Genomic DNA, 23,365 nt, shown 5'->3' with positions numbered 1-23,365 from the left:
TCTAATCAGCATTAGAAACGCTGGAGAAATGAAGAATTAGGTACAAGGAACCTGGTGTGCACTCAGACAAAACTGTTTTAAACTAGCGCCCTGCTGAAACCTGACCAGCTCTGCGTCTTTGCGAATAAAATCCCACAGTTTAAGAAGCATAAGAACTAGTTTATAGGCACCTCATCTCCTGGGTGGAATCCAGACGACTGGGAGGGAAGTCAGAAAGTACACAAGAAGAACGATTTAGATTTCCACCCCCAGGTTTTTCTTTGCACTTTGTATGAAAAAAGTCAACAGATAAGGTACATGGACAGTCCTGGGAGCAGGAGTCTTGCCTTTAGCCAGGCTCTGGTCTGCAAGGTACCAGTTCCTTTGCCATCTTTGCACGGTGACTCCTCTACTCCTCCCTTGCATTAGGGCACCGAATCTCCCAAGAGAGCCACACCATGAGCTTTTTCTCCAGCTACAAAGACTACATTTTGTGGAACACCAATTCCTCCCAGATTTGCTAGGCATGCTCTAAAAATGCCAGCCAGCTTGGACTCCTTAGAGGCTTAAACAGAGACATAGTTTCTGGATTACAATGGGGTGCAGGGATTAAGAAAGCAGTTATATTTCTCTAGAGAAGGAGACATGGAAATGCCAAGGCCCCAAATGCAGGAGTTCAGGCACCTCTAGGCATAGGTGGCAGCTGGACCAGGTTTTCAGGCATCTGTTTGTGGAGGTGGGTATCTGAAATCCTCCCAAATCATCCCTGAAGGGCATGTATTCCTTTTTGCACTCCCACACCCAGAGTTTCATGATACAAACTGTTTCAGCTGCTACAGTTTGATATGTTGAGAGCTCAACATCTCTCTTGTTCATCCACCTCTTAGCCTGTTCTCTAGCCCAGTCCTTCCAGGAGACCCAGGTTAAAAAACAAACCCAAACTCAGTCTTCTCCAGTGTGGAGAGCAATACCCTCTACACTGGCTCTACATTAGCTAGACTATTTTCCATAGTTTCTCAAATCATGCTCGTATCTAGTGACTTCCTTTAAAAAAATCTGGCCTTGATCCCACCAGCCCCAAGCCAGGACACCTTGTAGCCATTTTCCTCACTACCATATTTTTCCTCGTAATTCAGACAAAAGCAATCTGGAGGACAAAGGCATAAAGCAGCGGAAAGGAGGACAGAAGTTGAAAACCTGTCAGAAAAGGGACCTCTTCTAAGAAGGTCAGTAGAACATGCAGAGGAAGAGACAGGCTGCAGCTGCTGTGGCCACAACCTTTTACAAAAAAAAAATTACAGCAAAAATTGAGCACAAGAGCCGTTAAGCATATGTTGCATACAAAGTAATAAACACAAGCAACAACAATTGCTAGCAAACCACAGGCAAGAACTTTCCACAAGCCACAGGTTCTGGGCACAAATTAGCAATGATCAGGTTTGATAGGTTTGGTTTGCAGACTCACCGTTTTGCAGATTTTCTTCTTTTCTGAAATATCAGCCAGTAAAACTCTCTTCATACCTGCAAACCTGTTGAGGTGAGAGAGTCCCAGATGTCAAAAGTGTGATATTCAATAGAAAACCCCATGGGCTGGGAATTTTTGGTCCACTATAATGCTGAGGTCTCAGGTGCAGAATGTGGAGCACAATAACAAGGATGAAATTTGGATCCAAACCAGAAGTGATAGTTAATAAAAGTGCTTAAATCCAACGGGATTAAACTCAAACTTTCATTTCCACTTAGACAACTCTGAAAGCTCTTTGCATTGGAAAAAAAAACAAGACAAAACAAAAAGCTCTATACAAGGGGAAATTTAAAACACAGTGATGGTATTTTCAGTGTAAAATTTGAAGCTCTGCTTTCATTGGGTTATTTTTAAGTAGGTTAGAAGACAGTTCAGGTAAACGCACAGCAACCTGTTAGCTCAGAGCCTAAAAGGGGGACTCGGACCAAAACAAGCTCTAACTGGGATCCCTGGAGTAGTTGCATGCATTTACAGCTCTTTTATGAGATCAAGCAGAAACCAGCCCGTGCTACTCTATCCATTCCTGGGGGGAATGAAATGAGTCCTCAGTCCACTTTCTCTGCATATAGCAGGGCCACTTTCAGGACAGAGGGTTACAGGTATCCCTGCGGCTGCACACAGCTCCTAGCCGCTGCTCTATATCAAAGGTGCCACAATTCCTGCAGCGCAGAGAACTTGGCAGGGACCGCGATGGAAACTTAAAAGATGCACCATAAGAACATGAGTCAATGGCACAGAGAATTATGATTATCGCAAAGCACTGCTATAGCACCTCGAGCTTAGTTGGCACTTTGCAAACAAGGATCAGGCACACGACCTGACCCAGAGAGAGCGTAGCCAACATAGGGCAGAACATACAAACACAACAAAATTTTATTTTGTATTAGAGCAGAAATGAGAAGAACTTGGGAGAAAAAGGAAGAAGAGGGACTGAATATTCAGCAGAAATTGTTTTAGTAAGAGCTCTCAAATATTTTATTTGGTTTATCAGTATCTCTTGCAGAGTTTTGCCAGTTGAGGGGGCATTGACACCTTCAGTTTTCTGAGGAGGAAGCAGAGAACAATGACATAACTTACCTGTTTTCATGAGCTAAGGCCAGGTCCATGCTGCAGGCCAACAGCAAAAGCTGGAGACTGGAGAGAAATGCCTAGAGAAAAACTAGGACACCAGGAGCACTCGAGCAGCCCCTCTCTCAGAAGAAAAGGAGTTGCTCTCACCTCCTCCTTTAAGTAGTTTGCCCTTTGCTTCCTAATTGCCTCCAAGTACTTCACCCAGGATTATGGGAAATTAGTTACATCCTCCTGATTAACATTTCTATCACCTGTTGAGGAGACGTGTCCTGGCTTCAGTCTGCTTTCCTTTGTTAGTCTTCTCAAGACAAGCTTTATATGTTTATGAGAAACAGTAAAAGCACAAGCATCTGACTACAATCCATAGCTGTCTGTGTTCCGTGAGCTTGGTGTAACGGGGGAAGGTGTTGTAGCACGAAATGTGGAACGGGCTGCTTAGAGCTAGACCTCCAAGCAGAGCTGTATCTCAGGCCCCTTTGGAGGATTTCACCACCATAAAACCAGTGACCAAAACCAGAACCGTGGGTTAATACAGCCTACGTGAGCCGGCAGACAATGGAAGGAAATCTCCACCTCACATAAGAGCGGCAAAGCTGTCCTCCAGGACTTGCAGCAGAAGCACGGGGCAATCTAACTTCTAACCGTACCTCCAACAGAGAAAGATTAATGGTCAAAAAAAAAAAAAAAAAAAAATGTTAGGATTGGCATTTGGTGCAAGAGGCTAGAAAATGAGAGAAAGAAATAATAAGCCAAGGGGACTGAGCAGCCCATGAAAAGATGGGACTGCAAGTGAGTGCCTAAAATATTTCTTGTATTTAATGCAGGAGAAAAGTTCCAAGGTTTGAATAAAATGACTTGATTCCTATCAAGGGTTTTGCAGTTATACTTATTGTAATACTTATTAGCCTTTGTATTTAGCACATACATTCAGCATCCTGAGTCTCACTCCAGTATATAATACAGTAAATACACAAGAAGCTTATTGTAATAAATACAACACCGCTGTAAATGAAATAGTAATTAGGAGCATAATTCAGAGAGATTTTAGTTAATACCTATTTACTAGGAGGTGCTAATCTCCCAAATAAATGTCATAAGTATACAAATAAACGTCATAAGTATACAAAACGTTCCTCCATGCTCCCTGCTTCCCTCTATCAAAAACCGTTCACCTGCTAATTGGAATTTAAATAACTGCCCCATTTTCAGGAGTACATTGGCAACAGCTCTACTGGCTTTTGCAAATGAAAATGCAGCTGAGGTGAACAGTGTAGCGACTTACTTTTGGAAGCTTGTCTGGGCAAAGCCATCCATTCGCCCTGCCCTCCTCCTTCTCAGGACGTCATAGCGGCGTTAGGTCCCTTCGGCTGGTCTCTTCCATCCTCCGTGTCGGCAGGTGCCACCTTGGCTCATGCCGCCGTTGTGCCCACTAGCAGATGTCAATATGGCTACACGAGTCTGGAGTTTCTGCTGATCCTGCTCCTTGGCAGCTTCCCAGACAGCGCGTGGAGCTCACTTAGTGTCCCGTGAGGCCACCGGCTCAGCCACGAAGTTTGCAAGGTGCCCAGGGACCTGCAGGCTCGAGGGGACCAGGGACAGCGTGAAACCAACCCTGGCTCTGCCTGCCGGGTGGATGGGCGAGGGGAGGGACAGGGGCTCCCTGCTGCAGACTACACTGGCACTGGGTCTCTGGAGTGGCTCAGCCTTCGTGCTCGAGCTTCCCAGACGCAGGCTGTTAAAAATTTAGAGTAACAGGCAGTAGAGAGGAAAATTGTTATTCATACTACGGCGGAGCGCAGAGGTCCCGGTGGAGATCAGGGCTCGCCTGCTCTTTTTGCTGAACATATGCAGAGCACAAGGCAGTACCTGCTCAGCCGATGGCCAGGCTGCAGGGAGGGAAAAGGAGGTTCATTAGCCTCCATTCGCAGGAGGGGTGCTGAGTCAAGGCGAAGACACTTGCTAAGATCACAGACAGCCTGCAGCAGGGAGAGAAGCAGCTCCTCCAAGTCCCCAGTGAGTACTGACACCCCAAAATTATTTAAAAGTCCTCAGTGAAGCACAGCTGAGCCAACACAAATGTGTTAGAGCCTTTGCCCAGGACTTGACCCTGGCTCCCTGATGAATAGATTAAAAAGAATAACAAAAGTTAGCTTTTCTCTCTCCCTTACATATGGCAGCAGTGCTTCTAAAGTCTTGCTCTAGTCTGAGATGAGAACGTGGGGTGCTGATGTGACCAGCAAAAGCCGTGCTCTCAAAGATGCATCCTTCCCAGCGGAGAAACGAATGGAGAACCAAAGGGAAAAGACTGAAACTCCCCGCTGCAGCAACCCCCCCCCCCCCCCCCCCCGCAGTTCTCTCTAGCTGGGGAAAAAGTGATTCGGTCCCATTTCCCAGCCCCATTTCTCCACTACCTGGAAGTCCCCTGAACCGTGCTGCGGCTGTGGGAGGCAGAGCAGGCTGTGCTGCGACAAAGTCTTCAGACTCCCAGACGCATGTGCACGAGCCACTGCTGCCGCAGCCTGAGCTGCACCCAGGAGCGCTTGTCAGCCCTCGCTAAAGTAAAAACACAAACTGCCGTCAACTGTGCCAGTCCCGGGATTGATCTGGCCCTTAGGAGACAGCAAAGGGGAAAAGTGGAGATTGCTCTCCTACGTGGGCCATAACTCTGCAGCCCCAGGCTGTGCATTCATTGCTGTCTTTTCTGACTCCATCACTGAGGTCACGTGCAGTAAGGAATTTTATCCTGTGGGGCTGCCAGCCTTTTAATCCAAGCAGTTCATTTTCTCCTTGGAATTCATCTTCTGGACCAGGCCACACTAACTGCGAGCCTGCATTTGTGATAAAGACCATGAGACATAAATATTTTACACTGGTAATGAGATATTTAGCATTGATATACAGCTCAAAGCCCAGTGCAATTCCAGCTTTGTTAATTATAATGAACTATTGTAGGACTAGACTTCATCTGCTCCTTGTAAATCTTGCAGTGCTGGGGTGATGTGCTGGTGGCTTCTTTCCAGAGCCAGGCTGGAGCTGAGCCTGGCGAATGTTTAATCAGATGTCAGGCCCACTGTAGGAGCAGTTTAATGGTGCGAATGGTGCATGAGTTGTGTTACGCTGCTGTCTGGCTTATCTCTGGAGATGAAGGTATGGGCTCATGTATAGGGCCTGAGTACAACTTTATTGTAAGGCTACTTCTGTCCTCTTCATGGGTCACAAACAGGGATTGAAGCTGTTAACCGTGAAGCCTGTCTTCTACTACCTAAGTGCCAGGACAGGTAGGATAGTAAACCAGTTTTGCTCGTACAGCTTGAACTCTGGAATGGGATATGGACCTTAGTCATCATTTTACAAAATCCTTCTGGCATCTCATGTCACATGCTTGCTCTTCATGTGGCAAAGATGTGTCTAAGAGCCTCGTCACTCCTTCCAAAGCTGGGTATGGATGGCAACCCTGTCCCCATCCCTGCATCTGACACACCCAGTCCTAATTTGGGAGAGCTTAAAACTCACATTCAGGCATAGATTTTACCAGGCAGATGCGCATATAACAGGATAAAACTCTACTTTCGAAGCAAAGTTCAGCTAAGCCTGCCTGGATTTAGGATGGTCCCAGACTGCTGGGTCTCACTGTGAGGCGACGGGGCAGCAGCATGCCCCCAGCTGAGAAGGGGCCATCTTCCTCCTCAGGCATTTTCCTTTTGTTGCCTGTTGTGGAGGAAGGGTCTGGTAAGACACAATAATTTTTAGCACTGAATAACTTCCCTGGAAATGAGGAAGCTGTTGTATCGCTCTCTCCTACCCTCCCTGAAGGCCGGGGAGTATCCATCTCTTCCCTTGCTCCTCCCTGTGTCGTTCGAGGTAGTCCGCTGTCGTGGTCCAGTCTGACACAATACCTGTACGCCATCCCAGAGCCGGAGCTGGCCAATTCCCCCAGCTGAAAAGCCGCGGAGCGTTTTATTTGGAGAAATGCTGTGCCTTTACAGAGATTTCTGTGTGCTCGGCATCACCTGGGATCAGGCCCTTTGCCCTGACACTGGTGTGGGAAGGGGAGGAGTGGAGGAAAATTTGCCCATGAGTACACTGGACACTGGAAGTCACTTACCTCCATCCAAACCAACTAGCCAGTACCGATCAGTCTCTGAATAAATCCTGCCTGTGCTGAAGCACCTGGAAGTGGGAGATATCAGTGGCAGGAACAGCACTGAGTTAAAAATGTGATGAAGTACGAAGCTGGCATTGAGAACTGCCACCCAGGAATGGCACGGTTCCGCCTCCATTCGGAATTAGCGGATACTTGAAAAAGTAGCGTAGTGTTTTGTCAGATGCTAAGCATAAATCTGGATAATAATTCATGCTACACTAGACTCTTTATAACAGTAGTTTGCTAAAACAAATTGAATTCAAACCTATATTCATTTACTAAGTTAATGCATGGCATATCTGTGAATAATTTTTCATAGTCTGAAAAAATTCTAGACAGGCTTAGTTGGAAAAGGGCCAGCAAATCTAAAATTAATGTACATTAAAGCATAGCTGGTACTCTAAGTGCATTTATTATATGCAACAATAACTGATTTAAGCTTTTTGTTTTTTTTTGAGAGAGAGAGAGAGATTATTGTGCAGTAGCTGAAGGAGGTTTAGATCTGAAAATCCTGGGGTAGAATGATAAATCAGAGCTTCTTATATTTCAAACTGAGGTTGGGCAAATTTGGGCAGGAAACACCCAAGCAATTTGGCAATTACAAGCTCCAGTAGTATAAATGGAACAACTTAAAGCAAAATTTTACCTTTTACTTTTTAAAATGATTATGGTGAATGGAGAAAATGAAACGTATTTGTCTTTGAAGACAAACTGAAATCGCCAATCCCTCCCCACCTCTTCCTCACAAGAAACTGCAAGAATGAAAAAGAAAATTAGAAAAACAATTCCACTTCCATTCATTCCATTCCAAAATTGAAGCATTTATAAGGTTATGCATGTGGAGTTTTTTGGGTTTTTTTTGTTTTTTTTGGAGGGGGGGATAGGGAAGAAAAACAACGATTGCAGTCCTGCATAAACAAACCCAGATAAGGTTTGACTGTCATCCATTTGCTTAGCAAGCAAAATCCTGACCCTCAGTGTGACCTGTTACGCAGACAGGACCATTTGGACAAGAGCAGCGTAATTTATCAGGGCCACCCAGAGCATGAAGGATGGAAGACACCCAGCAGTATCTCGTGTTTTATGTTACTACCTCCTACAAAGATTCATATTTCAGAAAGAAAGAACATTCACTGCACACCCTCCAAAGGCTGCCTTACATTTCACCTCTGTGGCATCCCCTCCAATGCACATTAATATGAATTTCTTCTTCCTCCCCCACCCCAACAATTATTTACTTTGTGAAAGGATTTACTGTGTGACACTTCTGCTAAAGGCAATGTATATAAGCCCCACTCCTGCTGTACAAGAATTAATTTTTAGAATTCTTAATTTATTACCAATTAATTTCTTCTGAATTGTAGGAGAGGCGACCTGCTGTAGATAACTGTTCCTTTCTAATGCCTTCCTAGAAAATCTCTCATTAATGAGCCCATTAATTTAATGGCGGCTGGGGCAAATCATCCAGAGAGAACCCTTCAGCTGCAATCTGTAGGTCCCGCCTTATATTCTGGAAGACATGGTAAGAAGAAAGCTGGTTTTGTTTGCAATAAACGCTGGTATAAAATATGCCTGTATATGTACGTATGCAAATAGCCTGATCTAGCATCATTAAACTTTTTAAGGAAATATGAAGTTTTGAAGCCATTTCCCAGTTTAGAGCTCAGGCAATGACTGGAGCATCTGCATTAAATGTTTAATGTTCAGCGGAAGTGCAAATCACCATTTAATTAACTCCTTCCATAAAATATGATAGTTTAGTGAAGTGAACACAGATGAATTATCATTATTCAGGAGGATGTTGAACGTGTTGGTAGGTACCAGATTTTCGAAAGCTGACAACAGTAGATCAGGGGGTTTCTGGTTTCTAAAACTGAGCAGAGGGTTGTTAAGGGACCATTTATTATTCAAGAAACTCTGCATATTTCCACAGCAGCCATTGTTATCAGACACAGGGATGTGAATGCACAGTTAAAGATGAAATAACTACTGCCAACAGATGGCACAAAATAACTTCCTTAGCCACTGGCTATGGCTGGGCACTCATTACCTTCCAAGATGGAGCCTCTGAAAAGCCATCGTTGGATGGTAAAAATGAATGTCACAGTAATTTTCTTATGAGGGGATGTCATCTCTGAGTGCTCTTCATGGGGATCATTTGCCTCAAGGCAGAGACATGACCGAGGCCCAACATGGGACAGGCTATCCTCACCTTCCCTTAGGAGGGTACCGTCACGTCCCCGCCAAGAAAGGACAGGACGGACATGGAGCATGAGAAGCCATTTCACAGAAAGCCGGGCAAAACTCCCTCTTGGTGCCTGAACACTGCATTGCTGCATCAACCAGAGCAGATGCTGGAAACTTTGATCCTCTGTGCAAAACCTGCAGGAGGATCCTGCAGCATGATGGTGAGTCCCGGCTCACCAGCAGAAAGCTGCTGGATGCTCTGGTGTGTTCTGTGTTAGCAGTCTCCAGGCAGACCTGAGCCATCGTGCAAGGCTGCGCTGGGACTTCCTTGAGGAGCAGAGGCTCCTTCTCTGCCCTCTGAGTTATTACGAAGCCCATGCCCCCCTGCTTTGCCCCAAGGGCCGCTTGTCCTCCATGAGCTGTACAGCTAGAGGGTGTTCACCACTCTCACTGATCTCACTCAGACTCTAATTTCATAGACTTTCATGGCTGCAAGCCATCTGGAAAGGACGCTGTCATTAGCCACTTTGAATGGACCCATCTCACCTGATTTTTGCCATCTACTGCTATGCCAGTCATCCAGGCTCCTCTACAGTCTGTAGAGACAGAGGCATTTCCATTTAGTGCTCCTATCTTGGACATATCTCATGCTGAGTCACCCCCTTGAAATGCCTTTCCCTCTTTCTGTTGATTCTAACTGCTGATTTTACTCGGAACAACTTTTTTTTTTTTTTTTTTTTTTTTTTTTTTTTTTTAATACTGTATACACTGCCAAAGAGGCAGACCAGACAGGGCTACATCTCATGGCTGGGTAAAGGAGACCCTTGAATAATTTTCCCACAGTATGTCACAGGAGTGTTTTGCAAACAGAAGATGCAGGGTGATAAACACAGTTGAGATACAGCCTTCACATCTACAGGGAGGTTTACGAGGCAGCACAAATGTGAGCTAGTGTTGAGGTTGCCCTGGTGGAATAATCCTTAAAATGTGTGTGTGTGGGGGGGGAACTGTGTGAAGATGACCTGAGGCACTTCTGATTGTTTATGAAATGAAAAGTAATGAAGCCAAATGTTTCAAAGTTGAAGTTCTCCTATTTTATTTCTACTCTTCCACTAACAATGATCCTGCACTTCATCTCTCAGGTTCTGATCTAACAGTGCTTCTGCTTACTGAACTCTTTTCTTTTCCCTTTTGATAGATGTTTCCTTGAAACAACCCTTCTCGATATAAAAACACATTCCATTTGAGCAGTCACTAAAACTGTCTTAATGTCTCCACTCTTCACTTGAAAAAAAACCCTGCCCCAGAGAGGTGATTCTCTGCTTACATAGAGGTAAATGTATCTGTGTCAAAACCAGCTTAATTTAATGTCACTTCAGCAGTCATTTAACTCTGGTTGGCTGTCAGAAACCATCTCCTTTGCCTTGAATACTTGCCATTAACTTCCCATCGATAACTCCCTAATCTCTAACAATCTTGCAGTTTTCCCTCTGCTCCTTTCATCAGCCCTCCCCGGTCCCTTCTCCTGCTCTGGAGGACGCCCACAGTTGTGCAGTCACAGCTGGTGATGGCTACAGACCGAGTAAAGGCCTTTCAAGATAGTTTTTATCATGCGTGTTGCTGACTGTTCACATACGTGGACACGTGTAACCACTGTTTCTTGTGGGGTGACACATGACTGAATTGCCCTTGTCATCTTTAGCTGGCTGTGTCTTCCAAAACTTCGCTGACGTATTTTTGCTAGCCACTGTATACATCTGAAATTTGAGATCATTCCTACTGCAAAGAGCTCCCAGCCTAAACAGACAACTGGCATACATGGGGGCACAAAAAATTGTTTTTTTTCAGGCTGGAAATACAGACAGATGGAAACCATGGTCTAAGTCCAGAAAAGAAGTGTTGTAACAAATGTGTATTGCAGTGCTTAAATGTAAGAGTCCAGGAGAATCCTGGATGAAGCACTGGGAGGTACACAAGCCATGGGGACAGTTAGCTGCTTGCAAAAGGGATTTACAAAACCCAGCATGCTAAGCAAGATTCCTACTGCCCAGACTGGCCAGCAGAAAATACCCAGATTCAACCCCCGGGCTAGCTAGGGATATTATGCACAGCAAGTCTGTGCCCAGCATGACCATGAGACTGAAGGATGTGGATTTTCTCCACAGTAGGGTAGAGCAGTAGAGTGGAGCAGTGTGTTTTTCAGTAGTGACCAACTTCAGAGGAGCTCTGAAGATGCCACAAAAGCAATCATCTGAAAAGAAGAGCATGAAAGTATTTATGCAGGTGGCAGTTTATCAATCGATCATCACTTTCATCAACAGCTTTTCATTCCTTGTTCCCATCAATAGGGACATCTCTGAAGGTTCGTTCCGATCAGGACAGACTAATTGGTACTAGAAAGTTCAGTGTTTGAAGATTGTATGATTAGGGAAATGTACAAATTCAATTTCTTTCAACCAGATTCAATTCTAATCTAATCAGAGAGATAGAAAACTCCAGTGTAATAATGACAAAGAAAATGACTTTGTTTCAGGCCATTTAAATGTCCCTCACTGCAAACACTCCAGCAGAAGAGGCTGTGTTTAGAGTCAGAGGCAGGGTATTTGCTTTGAATTCAACAGCAAATGGGCCATTTTCTGTGTCTAAATTAACATTCTCTCTTTTTGAGAGAGAGCAAGAGACACCATCTAAGTCAAATGAGCATTTGTGACATTTAATAAAGCAATTATATCTAAAGGCTAGGGGCCTGAGATAGAATAGACTGTCGAATGTCGTTTCAGAAAAGTCTCTTGATGACGGAATGATGCCTTCTCTGCAGGCTTCCGATGACCTTGAACAGATTAAAAGTGGTAGTGGAGAGCGTCTTCCAACAACGCTACTTAAGTCAGACCCAGATCCGAGCAAGAGCAGGTAATTATGTATTCCTAGGTGCACGTTTCAAGAGAGCCTAAATGACTGAGGAGCCTTGTTGGCTCCCAGACCCTGAAGTGCTTGATAGCATGGCTAACCTCCCATCCCAGCGTGTTTGCGACGTCTCTCGGCTTGCTACCGGTAGCCTGTTTGGTACTGACAGCAGTGTGACAGAGGCAACGTGAAGCTGCTGCAAGGGTATAGGGGGCTTTTAGAGCCTGTGCTGAAAACCACGCTGTGCTGGGTAGCCTGCTGCGGGCGCCTAAGCTTGCTAGTTTAAAGACAGCTGAGGTCTATCTACATGAGCTTCACCCGCTCCTTTGAATTTCATGATAACTCAATCCTAACACTGAACTGTTCAAAAAGTTTGAAGATGGCACTCAGACTCTCAAAGCGCGCTGACCTTTTCGGAAATGTTTCTGCTGGTATTACATTAGCGCCTGCAGTTTCTGAGCAGGGATCAGGCTCTTAGAGCCACACAAGCATAAAGAGGATATGTCTGGAGGCAAAGTTTTGTAAAAGCAACCAGTTCAGCCTAGCTGCTCTTCTGGAAATATAAAGAAACTCACAGCAAATGCCATGTCAGCAGAGCAGCATCTATGCTGAGAGCTCCAGGAGAGTCTCGCTGGGTGCTTGTGTTGACTCAACAACAATAAAAATCAAGGAGGGGCCAAATTACCAGAACATTTGTAATGATCAGAGAAACTCAGAGAAACGGAACATCGAAGTGACTCAGAGCTGCCTGATGAATCAGTGGCACAGCTGGAAATAGACTCTGGGAGTCACGGCTCCGCAACCACTCTTTTCCCTTGATGTAACACCACTTACTGTTCGAGCTGTAAAATTCATTTTGTTGGCCTCGGGAAGAGCGGCTTGTTTACCCACCGCGCACGCAGCCCGAATGGGCTGGCCTCGCTTTGGAGTGGTTTCGTCGCAACACACCTCAGCATCAGCTGGAAATGCTTCCACGCTCATCACAATATGCATTGTCTTGCGCTCGTGTGCGGCCAGGGTCAGTGAAGCATTTCTCTCTCTTTATACATTTTTAAAGTGAATTTTCTGCTTGTGAGAGGTCCTGGATTGATAGCTCTGGAGACTGAAGTCCTTAATTTAGCAGCAAAACAGGTGCAGAATAGTTACAGTGCAAGATTTAGTTCCATTCCAGCGTTTTGCTGAGCTCAAATTTGGGCTGAATGGAGCAACTTTAAGTTTGGGGAAGATTTCCCTTTACTTCCTGGGCTTTCCAAGTGCCAAAAAGTTGGTGAATAGGAAGCTTACTGGTTTTACTGGTGACACTGAGGTTTGATTCTAACCCAGCTGTTATCAACTTGTCCTTTAATGACCAAAGAGCCATTCTTGTACTTTCTTTTTGCAGCTAATAAAAACTTTGGCCAACACTAGTGACCCTGCCGTGAGAAGCTCCATGCTTGTTCTCTGCTGCTGCCCAATGAAGTCCCGTTGTCACTTCTCCCTGTCCAGCCTGAATCCTGCCTAAACCAGTCCGGCAGCAAGTCTCCAGCTGGGTGAGATTTTAGGAGATACAGTTTGTGACAAAGAGTGAGTGCAGTTTTCACTGAATCAAATGGAAATTTCTTAAAAAATATCCTGCTTCAGTGGTATGAAAAAGCACCATCCAATCAGAGGGTAATTTAAATCAATAAATGTTACCATCATTTAATGCCTGGAAAAATCATTTCAGAAGAGAAGGTGAACCAAAACTAGCAGTCTTTTAAATTTAGTGACCTATGAATAAAATCAGATAATCTGTGCAATTGACATCATCATCTATGTCTTACTCCATTCAATTATTTGTTAATAAACACAGGCCCCACTATTGTAATTTAGTGCTCCCAAATTATAAATGAGGGTAGGGGCCAGCTGTCTTTTAAGTCAGTAAATTCTTATTTTGGCTATAGAGGATTTCATTACCCCAATACCATTTTCAAGAGAGGTTTTCATAAGCTTCATTTGCATGTTGATTTTTTATAGTAATTATCAGTAAAAGGTCAAATATTTGCTTTATCTATATAATTCAATTTTAGAAATGCCTTTGGGATTCAAATTAACTCCCTTGTAATATCTTCATTGAAAAAGAAGATTAATTATGCTTACAAGAAACCTAATTTGGCTTATCAGACCTTTAATGTTACAGGGATCGTTAATGCATTTAAATTTAGGATTAGTAGAGTGATCTGGTTCCATTATTTGGGTGACTTTAATATTTGTCATTATTTTTATGCATACAGTTTCTTTTCCCTAAAGTGAAATTATAATGTCTATTATAAAGGAAATAAACATTATATATTGACCTTAGTAATTATGCTTCTGGTATTTAAGAGTGCATAAAAAGATGTATTTGTGACTCACATATAAATTGAGCATTCATACATTAAATGGACTCCTGGTGGTAACACTGCCAAATTCATAATCAGAGGAGGACTTGGCAGTGCCAGCAGAATTTGTGGCACTACTGCAGTACAGACCCCCCCCGCCCCCGAAGAAAGACCTGAGCTTCCTAACTTGGTTCATGAACGGGCTGAAAACTTGCTGAGCAGGCGATGCCAGCCCCAGCCCCAGCTGCTTTCCACCTCTGCTTTACCTCCCCTTGCTCCCTTGCGTAGTGCTGCATCCCTCTCTTCAGAGAGCAGCACTGATGCTGTTGGGTTGCAATATCTCAAGCGTGCTCAGCTCTGGTGCGATGGCTCTCATCGGGGTCCTTTAGTTGCACTGCTGTTGACTTTGCTGGGAGCAGAACTGGAAAAGTAGCGAGCACTTTTGAGAATACCGCCTGCAGGCCTGGGTTCATCCCACCTCCTCTAAAACACCCAAGTTAGGTCACTCCACGCTCCCTGTTTAGTGGAAACTCCAGAAGCTCTTGAGCCCTCCTTATTTATGTAGATAAATGTAAATAGGAGGCCTCTACCTAGGCTGAGTTTCTACCTTTTCCTCCTCTCTTCAAGACTATAGTTCACACCTGGAAAGACCTCCCTTTACTACTGGTTCCTAAAAGCCGCCTCATTTCCTCCACTGGTTTTCCTTCACTCCAGAAAGATGCCGTGCATGGCCTACAGATCTGGTTTTAAGGGTGGCTGCAGGGGTTAATTTAGCTGGCATGCAGGCATCGTCACAAGAAGGAACTGGGGAGTGCTCCAAAGCTTGATATTGCTGTATAAAACTCTAACTGTATTAATAAACACATCTCACTGCTTTTCTGCCTGTCTTCTCTCTGCCTTATTTATGCCGTGCTTGTTGGTATGGGATACAATTATTCATGCCATGCTGATTGCCGGGATTTTGGGTTATTTATGCCAGGCTAATTGCTGTGGTATCGCGGTGTTCATGCTAAGCTAATCACCATGGTACTAGATTATTTATACTGAGCTCACTGCCGTGGTATTGGGTTATTTATGTTGAGCTCATTGCTAGGGTATTGCGTTATTCATGCTGTGCTCGTAGCTGTGGTATCGGGTTATTTATCTTGAGCTTATCCCTGTGATATCTGATTATACTGATTAAACTAGTTGCTCCTATTGCTGCTTTTGGTAGGCTGTTCCATTGTCTGAGCTACTATCAGAGAAACAAAATTCTCCTTGCTCTGCTCTTCAGATCAGATTCACATTAATGTTTTCTTTTGGCTGACGTTCTGTGAAATGCCCTGCTAGTGTAATGCCATCAAAGAAGTCTGGTTTAGAGTTTCGGTGTGGTTGAGTAAGCAGTGGAGACCTGTGAGTGCTGTTGAGGCCTGCCAATGTGTACCATCCCCATCTTGGAACTGGCCTTTCTGTGGTGGAAGTTATGAGCTGGGTCTCACTGGTTCTGATCATTTTCTTGAATTTTGAATTTCTTGAATCTAAAGATTTATCTTTATTTTGCTGTTCTTTGGCATCAGGACTCATGCTAGCCACTCTTTCGCCACTACCTTTCCTCTTCTCAGAGGTTTCTGAATATGTTATTTAAGGCCATGAATTTTGGAAATTCGTTTGCTGCCAGCTCCAAATCCATCCATGGTGATCTGAATGGCATTGCTGTCTTCTGCAGGGTGCAGCTCCAGTCCAGGGAGGAAACCAACCATTTCTGAACGTTGTCTGTCGATCTTTTGCTGGTTGGTACTGGTGCATACCACAGGACAAGACCTGTCACCCTCACAGGACTTGAATCTAGTGGCTTATGAGAACCAAGCTAATTTCAACTTGTGAAATAGTAGCACATCCACACGCAACAAAGCTATGCAATACGTTAACCCTTCCAGTGCTTGAAAAGAAAATATGGGCAAGCATTTTCACCTCTTCATTTACCAGGTGTCTTACATCCCACAGTACCTACCTATATTGCATACTAGAGACAAGGTATTTAAATCTCAGCGAATCCAACTGTACCACGCACATTTCCACAGGATTTTGCAATGCCTGAGTGACCTGTGCAGTTGGGGTACAGATGCTCACGCTCTTTCAGGGCCAGATCTACCACAGGCTCAGCCATCAGATACTCTAGTCCTTGAGTAATGACTGCATTACAGGGCCACTTTGTAAGTGATGGTTCTTTGGAGGCCTGTGCGAGTGACCCAATTATTACACGATGGTGTAACTAGGGACATTCGACATGGTCATTTTTCTCCTGCAGCTCTGCAAATGCAGCAGTAAGAAGGAACACAGTGTCATTTGCAGTTCCAGGAACAGGGGATGCTATCTTGGCAAAAAGACTTTTATTTGCTTGTGGGACTGCCACTGCAGTAGGGCTTGTGCCAGACAGCGGATACATGATCCTGACTGATGCCTGTAGATGCTGAAGTGGGTAACACTGGCCCAGGAGAACAAAGGCCTACAATCACTTCACCTAACCTCAGTCACCGAGTGCCACCAAGCCTGTCCCGGGTATCTACCCAAGCTGGAAGGAACTGTTCTCTGGTGCTGTCCTCTCCCTTGGCTGTTGTGAAGCCTAGATGATTAGCCTAGACTGGATGCCTAACTTTGGGAAAAAATTAATTTCACCCCTAAGCAATCTGTCCAAGGTCAGATAGAAGGATTCAATCTCCTGCTTTATTCAATCTCCCAGCAGCCCCTTATGTTCCTGTCCATTATTTCAGCTTGAACTGTGTCTGCTGCTCTTCTCTGCTGCTTACATGCAAATAAAATGATCAGCTTAGTGGCTCTGGGTTTCTTTAAACTGTTTCCAGGATTTTTTTGCATCAATGACTCAATACTATCTATGTTTCAAGACTACAAACTTTAAAGGTGCCTAATACGTTAAAAAAAAATAAATCACTCCAAAAAATAAGCACTGAAGTTAGCTTAGGAGAAAACCTTTTAAAGTGTTTTTGTTTTGCTGACAGAAGCTGCTATGTATTATTCATCACAGCCTCTGAGATTTAATTATTATTAGTGCTACTGATGATTGCTAGAGAAATAAACTGCAGCAGAAGGTGTCCGTCATTGTGTGAAGGGCATATATATGTTGTATAACTCAGCATACACATTTGCATTAATCTCATTAGTTGCTCACAATGCAACTCCTGAAACACTCTGTGCTGGGGAGCTCAGAGGGTACAAGAGTGAAGGGACACTTTTGCCCTATCTGCTCAGCTGACTGTGCCCAGTCCCTGTGCGCCTTCCTGGCCTCTGTTTGGTAACACAAATGTTGAGAGTGAGTTAATTAAGTCCATATCTGGCTTAAGAGGAAATCTTGATTCAGCAACAAGCAGTGGCTTTTAGTGTGCTCTGAACAAGGCACAAAACCTCAGAGGCAGGGCTTGCAGAGTCTCTGCCGTTCTGTGGTCGCTCTCGGCCTCAGTCATTGCGATTCATGGATGATTGGTATTTTCCTCACCATACTTCAGTGTAATACAATCCAATGTGATTCCATTCAGCCCTGCACAGTGCGTTATTTGCTATCACACTAGCCATACAAACCGCTTCTCACAACATTTCCTGGGATTAAATAATACGGGGCCATAGCTGCTTGCTTTGGGAGCTGTGGTGGTGAGGGAGGGGGCGAGGAAGTAGCATACCTTTAGTTGCTCCCTGCTCTTGTGCAATCCTGCAGCCAGCCTTCTCATTCACACCAAGCTCTCTTTGGATCACGGAGCCTCTCTGCTGGCACCTCATTTACCTTCTGACTTCAAAGTCTCATTAATTGCCTGCTAGATCTTGCATGGCCTCTTTCCGAGGCAGCAGAACCTCTTGTGATCTCTGAGCAAGGATTTTGACAAAATACTGAAGATATGTTACCCTTCCACTTAGTAGCTCTGATATGCTCGGCTTCACATTTGAGGCTCCCATCAGAGTCCTGAGAGAGTAAGAGAAGAATGGGAATCCTTTAGACTCAGTTTCTGCCCCTTGGGTCTTATGTGCTTTGGTTAAATCACTGGATCCTTTGAGGATTCAATTTCTCCATATGCTCCTTAAGGAAAGAGAGAGGAAGTTATGTCAGGCTGAGCATACTGAAGTTTCTGAGGTACTTGGACACAGGCAGGGTGAGGACTGGATAAGGACTGGGACAGCATGAGCACTCTGTCCTTTGAATATCGGCAGTCACACAGGGCAGCACTTCGACAGGCCAAGTCCCTGGGCTTGGTGTTTCCTACTACCCAGCTCTTCTTTCTCAGTCCTCTTCTTAAGCCCCCCGAATGTCTTGAGAGACGTGCTCTCTCTGTCATTCCTATACCTCTATGAGATCCACGGTCTCCTTTTTAATGCCCAGCCTGTTCCCCTTCTTTAAGGCATCCCCTCTGCATGAACGAAAGAGATGACTGGAAAAATAGAGACAGGAGGTCATTATGGGTCAGGAGGAGGCACTGAATTTGTCACTCACTTGTCTCACCCCTGGTAGGTTCTGAGACATCTCCCTCACGACAGGCATGTAGATGTTAGCTGGTCCAAGTGTGTGCAGTCTCTACCCATGAGGGTTGTATAACTTTTGATGAAATCTAGAGGCCTACAAGGCTCCAAGGAAGGCAGTATAGTATTCTAGTAACATGATTTTCTACTCTAACTCCTATTATGAGATGAAAGCACTAGCTACATGGAAACACATCAAAAGAGAAAAAGTAGGAGCTGATTCTTTCATTAAGGACAACAACAAAAGAGGTCATAGAACAGCAGGACCGAATTAAAGAGGGTATCCATCAGGGAGGCGGGATATGGAAAGAGGCTTGATGTCCTTGATTTGCAAGGGATAACTTGATCAGAAAGACACATACTGAAATCCTAGCCAGTTCAGCTTATCTCATGCAAAACAGATAAACTGAGTTTGATGATATTTACATTGTATGATTTTAAGGATGAGGTTTTAATAGTCATCATCCTGTCTCCTGTGTGCAGACGGAAGATGTCGATTGTCCCACTAATGTCTTGCCCCAGATATTTGGATCCACTTTTCCCTTGTCTGTATTTTAGGTCAGGTACTGGGCTGGCTGCTGCCTTCAGCCTCCCCGATGGCAGCATGAAATCTACAGTGGGTTCTACATTGCCCTTATACACATGAAACAACTGCTGTCTTCAGCAGAGATTGAATGAAGATCTCAGGATCCAGCCCAGCAGTCTTCTAATCTGCTCCTGGGACCCTTTGCAGTGGAAGGCACTGGATAAATATGAGATGGTTGGCGGAGAGGAGCGTAGGCAGCAGGCGAATGGATTGCTACAGGTCATAACTCAGTGCTTCTCGATTGCAGCAAGTAGCCCATTCTGTCCTTGGAGCCACAACACCACACATTTTTATTGGGACTTGTGTGTTTAAGAGCTGGAGCTAATCTCATAAAATGGACATGTAAAGTGCTGGACATTTACACTTGGATTGTTGAAAGCATATGGCCATGGGGCCATGGGGGGTGTTTCTCTGATTCTAGCTTAGGAATATGCATTACATCTAAATTGACACTGAAAACTGACCTGAGCCTGGTATTAGAGAAGATTAAATTAACCCCCAGCAATAGCTCCATATTACAAAAATGGTTAGATCTTAATAAATTGAAAATGATAACAGCGGCAAAAGCTGTACATTTTCCCTCATGTTCCTTTATTGCTGTAACACTTCTTTCCAGTTTGTTGCTTCCGTGGGTTTTATTAGCACATTTCAGTGGAGTAGATTTGCTCTGAAGTGATAAAAGCCGACTGTAATCAGAAAGCTTTATGTTATCTGCAGCAAACAATGGTAAATGCCACCTGAGAAGGGCTCTGTTCAATGCCTTCATTACTGTGATTAGTCTAAGACGCTAGAAGATAGCAACAAACTTCAAACTTGCTGATAACAGACTTTGTTAAGAGCACAATAAACACTGAACACCCTGTACTTCAACTAGTACGGAGACAACTCCACTCCAAACATACCTATGAGTAATCAATACCGTGCAGACCTGGCAGTGTGCAGCGTGTAACGAGGTCTCCTCACCTGTGGTCCTGGCGAATCCACCTCCGCGCAGACAGCAGTAAAAGGCTATGTACCGTGCGAGCAAGAATCGATGCTCTGAGTCAGCAAAGCACTTACTTCAGTGCAACTTCAGCATGTGCGTAAAACTGAGCACGTGCTCCCGGCCCTCGCTCGCTCTGGGAGGAAGGAGGATGATTCTCTGCCAAGGGAGCGGTACTGCCCTGTGGGCATTACGACGTCTGCAATGAAGCAAGATACGCAATGACTCTGTACTAATGAATACTTCTTCTCTTGTAAACCAGCTTTTCTTTAGAATGAATTTGTCAATACTGAGGGTTTTTTTGTTGTAGTCGCTTTTTGGCTGAAAGCCATAATTGCTGCAGGTGGAAGTGTTGCTATGGTGGTTCATAGCAAGTGTGCTTGGGCTCTAGGGGAAAATGGGAACCACCAACAGAAAGAGAATCTCTGGATGGGTGACGTGTCCTATAGGGCTACAGAGGGTGGCAGGGTACCCTGGGGCCCATGGCACCATGCAGCACGGGAGCTGTGGTTTGACTGGGGAGCCCCGCTACGGATGGGAAAGGTAACACACGCCAGCTGAGCTGTCTGTCGCTCCTCTAGGCACCGTAGTAACCTTGCAGGATAAAAACATTCTAACTTCCAGCCAAAAAAATCTAGCTTTGTATCTATTTTTTTTTAAATAAAAAAAATAGTATTTCCATAGAACAGATAAACTCCATTGAAATATCCCTTAGTAAAACAGCAATCAAAGCTTTTGGGTGAAAAATCCCTTCCAAAGGAAATATTCCACTCACAGCTAGCTACAGGCTAACTTGCAAGATTTTCCTGTTAGCCCAGGAAATAGTATCTGGCTTTCTAGCCAGTACTGCCTGTACAGCGGTGTTTGCACGCTTGCTCAAGGTACTTAGAGCATCTGCATTCACGTGTTAAGAATGGCACCTTGCCCTTATTGAAATACACTTGCTTCCTGGCTCTGTTGACAAATGCAAAAGGCAGAAATCTTAAATAGATCCGGGAAGAGCAATCCCACTGCCAAAAGGTTAGTTTTGAAGTGTTTGACATTTTCTACCAGAGCTGAGCAAATCATTTATCTGATTAATTTAGTTTCCTCTCTCTGTTCGCAAGTTGTCCAGGAACTGTTGCTGAGATTTGCTCAAATTCATTTGTTATCTGAAGTTCCTGGCTGGGTCTGCGGCTTGTTATGGGCAGTTTGTTATAGGCAGTCACAAAATTCAGAGCTGCGCTGATTGTTCTTGATTGGTCCTATGTGGCAGGATATTGTTTTAGCTCCCTGGCTGGGTGATCTAATCCTTTGAATTAGATTTCTGATGTGAATGCATGTGAAATTTCATTTCTACGAATAGTCTTTGCTGCCTTCCTGCAGGTCACCACGGCTGTGAGCACTTCTGCCAGTTCCCAGAAGCGCTCTTAAGGCTGCAAAGGGCTGTTCTGATAATCCCGTCCCACCACATAACACAGATTGTACGAATACCATCCAGCTAGCTCTGCAGCAACACCAAACCTTTAACAACAGATTTCTTAAAAAACCTCACCCTTGGGTTTGAAGACCAGGAACTGATGGAGAACACTGTTCTATAACCCAATCCAACAGAGATAAGTGGGCCACTAGAAGAAAACACAGTTTGGATTTTAATGAACTAAAGCAAATGAAAAATTATTTTCCAAAAATTGACATCTCTTTTGAGGAAGGGAGAAAATATTTATCTAACTTGGTTTTCTGCTGCATTTTCACAGCCTGCTTATGTCCTTCTAATTGACATGTTGAGTTTCTACCAAAAAAAATGCAGTTTTTCCACAGTGAACTAATAAGTAATGCTGCATGATATATGTGGTAGGAAGAGCTACACTGCAATATACTTTTATGCAGTATGACATCAAAGTGGGGATAATGAATCCAGAGTTTGCATAATTGAGATGTTATAAACTTGGGCTGGAGGGCTCGTCTCATTGTTCGACACTCAGTAAATAATTTTATAAAATTATATCCATATTTTCCTGCTTTGTAAGAATTATTTGAGCAACTTTGTTTATCCTTTCAATGGTTCTTGACATGTCTTGCTGATCTATGCATTCCTACAGACTCGGCACTCGCGCGTTTGGGTGTAGTGTGAGGTACTTTATAATAGAGACAGAAAGGAACTGGAATTTCTGGTCTGTGGAAAATTCTGACATTTTGAAATAAATAACTGTTGCAAAGCATGATGAACAGTCACACTCCTGAAGTTTTCTGCCAGCATTTTTGTCAGGAGTCTTGGTTCAATGCCATCTAGACATGTTTTTTCAATAATGTCCAATCACTTTGGTTTGGTAATGCTAAAACAAAATGAACAAAGTCCAAATGAAAGTTGCAGACCTTTTAATTAAGATATGATAGATTATACAAAACTGCTACGCTCACTGCATTACAATTAGCGTGAAACTAGAAGCTAAAAGAATGGCCACAGAGGAAAAACAGGAACATTTCTCCTTTTGGGAAAACAGGGAGAAGTCGAAGCCATGCCTTTGATTCCTGCTCCCTCCCGAGACCAGCAGCCCCAGCGCGGTGGGTGCTGCACGCACAGCTGGGGGAGAAGCAAAGCCCTGAACGAAGCCATGCTATTGACCATGCAAAGAAACAAACTCGGCACCCGAGTCTCCCCAAAACGGTGCTGGGTCTCAAAACAGGTGGATTGCTTCTACCCTGCTCCACAGCTCTGCGCGGAGGTAAGTCTTAACCCCAAGAGACGTTGCTTATGCATTTCTGGCTTCAGTCAGAAATTATGTGTCCCTGGAGTTTCACAAAGAATCGTCATTAGATGGTAAATTAAGTCTTTTTCTTCTTTTGTTTTCCTTTCCTTTCTTTTTTTAAGATCCCATTTCCTTGCTTCCCTAACTGACATTTTTCATTCATTCCCAAGGAAATAATACACCACAGGCATTAAAACTTGGCAGCTTCCAAAGACATTCACAGGTACCTCCCTTTTACAGTATTCAGCAGGACTTTACCTAGCGACGGGGCCTTTCTAATACAGCCGTTTTTCTACCCAAAGTGAAAGAGAAGGTGTTTCAGAACGCTCTGCCCGCACGGGAAAGATTTCTGTGAAAAGCCACTGCTGGGCCGACCCTATTGCAATAACAAAAACTGCCTGTTGAACAAAAAAGTCCCG

At 44.3% G+C, this 23,365-nt stretch overlaps 2 long non-coding RNA genes across 3 annotated transcripts in view; both read right to left on the bottom strand.

Moving 5' to 3' along the window:
• LOC112991339 (uncharacterized) overlaps positions 1-4,904 on the bottom strand; it is a 33,919-nt gene extending 29,015 nt beyond the window's left edge. For both annotated transcript variants that reach the window (XR_003261277.2, XR_003261278.2), the window contains exons 1-2: positions 3,858-4,904; positions 1,445-1,508 (exon numbers count right to left, since the gene is read on the bottom strand). This is a non-coding gene — a long non-coding RNA (uncharacterized LOC112991339). The remainder of the gene's footprint in view (positions 1-1,444; positions 1,509-3,857) is intronic.
• A 14,901-nt stretch (positions 4,905-19,805) lies between these two features.
• Positions 19,806-21,819, bottom strand: LOC135330373 (uncharacterized). Its single transcript, XR_010392361.1, has 2 exons — positions 21,752-21,819; positions 19,806-20,416 (listed from the first exon to the last, which is right to left on the bottom strand). It is a non-coding gene; the product is annotated as an uncharacterized LOC135330373 (long non-coding RNA).
• Between the last annotated feature and the right edge of the window lie 1,546 nt (positions 21,820-23,365).

This window comes from Dromaius novaehollandiae, chromosome 20, assembly GCF_036370855.1.
Source record: "Dromaius novaehollandiae isolate bDroNov1 chromosome 20, bDroNov1.hap1, whole genome shotgun sequence".
NCBI lineage: Eukaryota > Metazoa > Chordata > Aves > Casuariiformes > Dromaiidae > Dromaius > Dromaius novaehollandiae.
This window is presented reverse-complemented; position numbering and strand designations above follow the sequence as displayed.